The following is an 8,162-nucleotide window of genomic DNA, read 5'->3' on the forward strand; positions in this document are numbered from 1 at the left end:
GTAACTCCAACACTCAGAAAGTAGAGGCAGGAGGATCAGAAGTTCAAGGCCAGCTTCAGAGAGCAGCCTTGGCCGCATGAGACCCACTTTCAGAATGAAAGCACAGGACTTATCCTAAGTGTTTGGAAAGAGGAAACAACCAGAGGGAAGCGGGAGGGAGAGTCTGTGGGAGCTGACTGTCAAAATACTTTGTGTGTGTGTATGTGTGCGTATGAAAATGGCATGATTCTGCATAACTAATGCATGCTAATTAAAAATTGAAATGTACCCTAAATACCCATCCACTGATAAGTGGATCTATGGGGCATGATACATCTATAGGATGGAACATTATCTGATGATAAAAGGGACTGAGTTCTGCAGCAGGCTATGATATGCATGAGCCATGAGAATATGCTAAAAGAAAGAAGCTAGGCATAAGGAGCCATATTTTATTCCATTTCATATCACGTTTGCAGAGCAGGAATAATCAGTAAAATCAGAAAGTAGGTTAGTGGCTGATTTGTTACAGGTGGGACTGCTAACTGGGAATGGAGGTGTTAAGCAGGGTATAAAGTCCTATGGGATGTTGGCTATACAACACTGTGTATCTACTAAGTCCACTGAAGCATGTACTGTAATTAGGTGAGGTACACAGTATATGAATTACATCTCAATGGAATGGTTAAGAAGCAGAATGAACCTCAAATGCTCTGTTCATCATTGGGGCTTAGCCAATTCTTAATGATGACTTCGCCTTCTTTGCCTAGTTTGCTCCAGTGACAACTGGCCATTTGTTTTCTCTTAGGATGTCCTGACCGAAGTGCCTCCATTGTCCTCTGCCTGCCTCTGGCAAACATCTAGTGAGCTTTGTTTGTCTTTTCTTTGGAGGTGTTTGAAGACTGGGGGGCTGTCTGCCTGCTGCTCCTTAGGGTTTGGCTTCTGTTTGTTCCTGGATAGTCCTGGATGTGCTGCCGTTCACAGAGCTGGCCAGATCACCTTCCCTTCCTTCCTAACCAACAGTCACTTGGTAGGTGACAACCCTGAAGAGATGCCTTAAGCATTGTGGGTGAAGCAGGGAACTGAAGCGAAATCAACCTGTGGACGTGGGACTCTTTGATTTGATTGTGATACATAGGACATAGATATAAAACCACGGAGACATGACTCAAGTCTGCTAAGTGTGCAAGTGTGCAGTTCTCACTGAGATGCCCACAGAGCACAATTGGCCCTTGAGGATGTAAGAACATTTTGATGATGAGAAGAAGAAGTGTGTGGGCCAAGGCTAAAATCCTGCTGGGGTATTAAGAATGTATTATATGCTAACCTCTGCTTTGTTATGTCTTAAATCATTAAGACTGAGCCAGGTTGGTGGTGCATGCCTTTCACCCCAGCACTGGGGAAGTAGAGGCCCATAGGTCTCTGTAAATTCAATGCCAGCCTGGATTCCAAGCCAACCAGGGCTAAGTAGTGAGACCCTGTCTAGAAACAAATAAAAAACACAAGATTAAGTCCAGCCCTGCAGGAGTTTACAGGTGTGGGAGGCTGAACACAGGAATTCCTAGGAATCCATGAATAAAATACAGTTTGGATGAAGGAGTTTGAAAGACCCACAGAGAGCCCTTGTGTGGACTCACAGGGCTCAGGACAGTTTTCTGTCAGGAGGTAAGGAAACAGACAACAGGGATTTTCAAGGCCAGCCTCAGGAGCATGTGTTGGAGAAGGGCAGGTGGTTCTGAGCCCTGTCCATCTGAGCTGGGAACTGAGAACGTTTGAGGCGGGGGAGAGACTTCGTGGCAAAGGTTTTTTGCTTTGTATCGAGCAACTTGGGCTCTGTATGGAAGCAATCAAAGCTGAAGGCAGGGCATTCTTTCCATCTCTCTCAGATAAAACTGCCTAATTTCATATCTATTCTGCTGCCTTCTCTTGAACACTAGCCCTCTCTCTTCCGGTAACTCCTGCTGCAAAGTCCCTTCTGTCTTTGTTACACTGTGGAAGCCATGTTTCCTGGAATCCTTGCCATGTGTGTCGGGAAGGATGGGATACTTTCTCCTCTCCGTCACTCAGGGAAGGAAGCTGAATGGCACAGAACCCTCCCCCCTCAGCAGAGACCACCAAAATCAGAATCAATACAACAGAATGTTGGTCCCATGGATCAAAAACACCTACTGAGCACCAATCAAAATTTGTATTTTGATTATAGCATTTGAAAACACAGACCTCTAAGTCGGGAGGTAGTGTTTGCCAAGCCTACAGAAGGATCCTTGATTTCAGCACCAAAAACCAAACCAAACCAAAATAAGCCAAAACAAAAACAAAAACCAATTCAGGTCTGAATCCCCTAGCAAATTTTTAGAATGTTCCCAAAGTATATCCCCGGAATTTGTCTCTATGTGTCCTGAAAGATTTAGCGTGGTCTTCCTGGGGAAGCATAAACCCCTTTGCTGGCCATCGAAAGAACAGCAGGAAAGTGCATGGAATATTCACAGGACGTGCATGTTTTTCACTGAGTGCTGTACACGTAATTACTTCTACAATCTACAGGTGCAGACCAGGGATTGTAGCCCCCAAACAAAATGGCACGTTCATGGACTGAATTCTTATTCATTTATCATCCTTTTCAGTACTGTATTAGTATCTTTAACTGGTCAGTCAATCATAAAAAAAAATTTCAACTCTCAGTAAATCTTATCAGTAGCACAGAGATAATGGGATCTCTGTTTACACGCCGTCGATTGTGTTCGCTCTTTGATAAAGACTGCAGACGGTCAATAAATGAGGAGACATTTACATGGCCAGGAGGAGTCTAACTAAACTATCTAATCTTTCAAAAGACAGTCAACACAATGAGCTGCAAACGAAATCCCTTCAAATACTAGAGAGACAGTTTAGTGCTTAAACCCAAGCCACCATTAAAGAACCATTAAAGCTTTCCCCTTTACCTCCCAGAAAAGCATTCCTGCTTGTAGTTTATGCTCTGAAGGTGGGCCTTTATCACCCATGTTCAATGATTTCTAGGACCTGGGCTTGGGCAGGGGGACAGCTATTTAAGTACTGATTAGGAGGAATAAAACCAGCAAGTTTGGTGTTTCGCTTTTGTGAAATCCAAGAGAGATGTTCCTGTCACATTTACAGTGTTAAATACTATGGAGGTCAGCCGTCCAGTACTTAATAGCTGTCCCCCTGCCCAAGCCCAGGTCCTAATCAAAAGTGAAACACCAAACTTGCTGGTTTTATTCCTCCTAATCAAGTAAGGAAACCTCCCTTCGTTCAGAATTCCCAGATACTAGTATTTTACATGTTGTTGGGACCATTTGGAGTCCTGGCCTCCAGCTGCTCTTCCCTGCTAGAGATCTTTACTTTCCTTCTGATTTGAGTTACTGAAAGCTGTGTCAAAGTTGTTTACCAGCTCTGCTTCACGAGCACGTGTTACCTTGGCCTTGAGGATCAGAGGATAAGGTTTTCACCTGTTGGCCCACTTGACTGTTGGGTATATAAGCCTCCGTGGTGCTTGAATAAAGGGCTTCTTACCAGTGACTAGAGGTTCGTCTCTCTGTCTCTTTGTGTGTTTCAACCTCCAGCCCCTTGCCCAAAGCTCGCAAACTGTATGGTAGCGCATAGAAGAGCGCAGACAGGCGTTGTGCGCTGCAACATGTTACTTGGAGATTCTTAAAGCAGAGGTTGCACAAAGACTAGGAGTTGACCCAGTGTTCCTTATCACCCAATAAAGGAGCAAAGTTTTAAAGCTCTGAGATCCTGGCCAAACACTTTGGAGAAGACAGGTTGTAAATACTTGGACAGAGACGTCAATTTAGATACTAAAAGAAAATTTGGGTTCTCTGTGTTGTGAGCGAGAGAAAGAAAAAGGAAATTGACCATGATTTGTCTATGTGCTATTTTGGCTCTCCAGAGCTCTGGGATGCCCATTACACAATGCTATTGGCTGGAGGAACCAGGCCTGGCATCTCAAGGCTTCCACTGGGATTCTTGACTTGAGGCCGCTTTGTTCCTTTGGGGTCCTCCCTACACCCTGTTTAAGAAGCCCGACTAAGGAAGTTTGGGTTTTGTTCCATCCTCCACCCAGGGTATAGAGGCAGTCCCGCTGAGCTGGGAAATTCTGGGCCTGAGAGCAGGTCCACACAGTGGCCTGCAGAACACCGGCATTCCATTTTCCACAGGGCATGAGATTCTCACTGGCCTGGCACTCAGCCATGCCAGGAAGCCCACTGGAGTCTCGACTTTGTGGATTAAGAAGTGGCAGGAAATTTACCAACACAGTCCAGGAACATGGCCTCACCCTTCAGGTAGGCAGTGGGAAGTCTTGGATGAGGGATGTCCTGCTTATTTTTGGTTTTTTGTTTTTTATTTGTTTTTATTTTCCCTGCTTATTTTTGAATTAAGCTTTAACTCACATCAATAGGATATCAGTAAGGGGTAGAGTATGAGGAGGGACTGTTTAGGGGACACATATGTATTCTAGGCACTGACACTCCTTCACCTTTAGAACCCCACATCTGTTGACCCCTCTACTGTTACAGTCCCTCACGCCATGACCCGATCACTTTGTTGAGCTGTACATATAGCCTTTGTCCAGGTGGACTCCCCGCACCCTGTTCCCGCAGCTGGACAAAGCTGGAGTGTGGCGCACAGCCAAGCTGATCTGACTTCGGTTTTTTTTTTTTTTTTTTTTTTTTTGTCTTTTGTTCCTTCTCTTCCTGTGTTTCTATCTCTCCTTCCTTTCATTGACAGGTTCTCCTGTAGGTGAGGACAGCTTCAAACTCTGTGCTCCAGGATGCCTCCACCTCCCTAGGGTGGGGCTTACAGGCAGGCGCCACACCTGGCTTCATTCTTAGCGTGACCTCTGGTGGCCCAGCTAGCCGCCCAGCACTTGCATTACGTCTTTCTTAGGCCATTCATTCTTTGCTCTGCTGGGAGGGGATTATTTTTATATCTTTTTTTGTTTGTTTGTTTGTTTCAAAACTTTACCCTCTTCCTACCTCATTGTCACAATGACCTTGCTTGCTGTCTACTGAGGAAATACAGCCAGTAGAAGGAAACTTCCACAAACTTCCAGATTGCTCTTTCTCCCCTCTCTTCCCGCTTTCCATCCCCTCTCTTTCTCAAGTTTTAAACTACATTTATTTATAATGTCTGTGTGTGTGTTCACGTTTGTGCATGTCTAGGCACAAGTACCGCAGCACAAGTGTGGCGGTCAGAAGATAACCTGATTCAGGCCCTGACCTACCTAGCCGATCAAGCATGACACCACAGCCCTTCCCACTCTCCTGCGTTGCCAGTCTTTGCCAGTATCACAAACGTATCTCTCACCATAAAAAACTAAACACAACACTGACTCTCTTAACCCACTTTCTCCTCTAGCTTACCGCCCGCCCAGTTCTCGGCTTCCTGCTCACACCTTCTCCCAAGCCCCGACTTCTCCCCTCCACTGACTGCTGCTCATTTTCCTGTCTGTTCTTTCAGATCATCTCCTTCTTCCTCCTCCTCTTCTTTTTCGTGCCTCCTCCTTCCTCTACATCTCTGTCTCTCTCCTTTCTCCCCTCCTTCCTTCCTTTTGCTGGGGATGGCCTCCGAGACGCCTACACGGTAGACACATAGTCTCCCCTGAGCTACCCTTTCCAAAGCCTCCCTGCTTTTCCTCTCAGTACTCCAAGACTCAGCTCTGAGCTGTTTTCTGTTGTTGACCTATACCCACCACTTTCCTGTTTCATCCCTTCTAGCGTATTATCTCCATATTGACGGCTTGTAAACGTGTCTACTTCCAGCCTGTACCATGCCTCTGGGTTCTAGACTATATCCAACTCAAGACCTCCCTGAGGTGTCCAATACACATTCCCAGCCTGAGTTTATCCTTCCCACCCTAATCTCTTCTTAGGGAGTGTCAGCTCTAATCTTTCAGTCCCCAAGCAAGCAAACAAACTCTTGGTATCACCCTTGACTTAGTTTTCTCTCGTATTCTACCCATTAGCAAGTCTTAGCTGTTGAGCCATTACTCAGTCCTCAAACACAGTCTTAAACCTGATACAGTCTTAAAACCTGCGAGGCTACTAACTGTAAGCCTGGTTATGAAGAGAGAATCGGTGTGGGAAGTTAGTTGCAAGATATTTGTCCTGTGAAATCCAGGCCAGGACATGTGGACATGTCTCACCTCAAGATGACTTCTGATGAGTGGAAGGAGCATGTTCCCTCAAGTGCTGCCACTGACACTAGATTTAAAAATATTGTTTTCTGGGGGCTGGAGAGATGGCTCAGAGGTTAAGAGCACTGGCTGCTCTTCCAGAGGTCCTGAGTTCAATTCCCAGCAACCATATGGTGGCTCACATCCATCTGTACTGAGATCTGGCGCCCTCCTCTGGCATGCGGGCATACATGGAGGCAGAATGTTGTATACGTAATAAATAAAGAAATCTTTAAAAAAAATATTGTTTTCTGGGAGATGGTGGCATACACTTTTAATTCCAGCACTCGGGAGGCAGAGGCAGGCAGATCTCTGTGAGTTCGAGGCCAGCCTGGCCTACAGAGAGAGCTCCAGGACAGTCAGAACTACACACAGAGAAATCCTATCTCAAACAAAACAAAACAACTATATAATTATATATATATGTTTTTATTATTGAAAAATTTTATACAAGATATATGATCATATTCACCCCAACTTCTTAACTCTTCCCAAATCTTCCCATCTCTATACCCCCAAACTTTCTGTTCTTGTATATCTGTGTGTGTGTATTTATTTATTTAATAATCCATCAAATCAAATACGTGCTGTTCATATGTCCTTCTGGGTGTGGGGCCAGTCATGGGACTGTCACGTTTGTTTTTCGAAAGTCATTTAAACTTATTTATTGATAGAATGGGAACGCTATGGCAAGTGGGCATTAGGGCTCTTGAGATGGCAGAATGAGGGCTGAGCAACGGGCTTAGCTCGCATTTTGCAAACGCTTGAGCATTTTGGAATTCGTTCACGTACTGCAAAAGTTACTGTCAAAACACCACACTTCCTTCAAGAGTCTTTGGATGCCTGTTCTTTAATTGTTTTAGGATGTGACCAACTCTTCTGGAGTTGAGCTAGTTGGCTCCATTATTCCCCTGCAACATTTCCTCTGCACTCACTGATTTCCATGGCTACATGATGATTGCTTCCTGAGAAACAAAGGAACACATGTGTTTAGGAGTCAAGAGGAAGCATACAGATCACCTATTGAACTGCAGCCCTGTAGAAGCCCGGATACATGGAAACTTTTCTTTCTTTCGTCGTGTGTTGGGAATGAAGGAATTCACATCAGTTATTCTCTTAGGATTTACTCTGGAATTATTGTACTTGCAAGGGGCCAGATGGTGTCAGGGACTGTAAACCAAGCTTACTCCCAGGAGCTGTCAGACAGGCTGTTTGCTACATCAATATTTCCGAGTAGTGACCAATCCAGAGATAGGAGGTAATGGGAAATTTGAAGAGATTATGGGTAGTGAAACCTAGTGTGGTGAGACGTGTCTGTAATCTGAGCATGCATAGGGCTGAAGCGAAAGGGTCATATTCAAAACCAACCTGAGCTACAGTGAGACTATCCAAAAACAAACAAACAACAATCAACCAAACAATCACCAGACAACCAACGAACCAAAAGACAAAAGAATGGGTACAGGAAGAAGGAACATCTCACTGATTCTATTTTATTTCAATAATTCATCAATGATATCAACAAACATTCACTAAGACTTCCATGTATGAGATCCTGTACTAAAGACTCTGAGAACAAAGGTGAAAACACCCAGAGATGAAAAAATTTTGCTGGTCATGGTGGCGCATGCCTTTAATCCCAGCACACAGGAGGCAGAGACAGGTGGATCTCTGTGAGTTTGAGGCCAACCTAGACTATAGATTGAATTCCAGGACAGTCAGGACTACATAGAGAAATCCTATCTTGAAAAATCAAAACAACAAGCAAAAAAGGAAGGAAGACAGAAAAGCTCCTTAGTTTAGCGTTCCATAAACAGCAGCTAAATCTTGTCCAAATCTTTCCTGCACAAATTGGAACCTATAGTGGCTTTTGGTGAGGGCTGGGCTGTGCATGTTGATTCTTTTTTTTTTTTTTTTTGATTTTTATTTATTATGTATACAACATTCTGCCTCCATGTATGCCCGCATGCCAGAAGAGGGCGCCAAA

Source organism: Alexandromys fortis, unplaced genomic scaffold, assembly GCF_014885135.2.
Source record: "Alexandromys fortis isolate MF-2015 unplaced genomic scaffold, M_Fortis_MF-2015_v1.1 scaffold_10, whole genome shotgun sequence".
NCBI classification, from domain to species: Eukaryota; Metazoa; Chordata; class Mammalia; order Rodentia; family Cricetidae; genus Alexandromys; species Alexandromys fortis.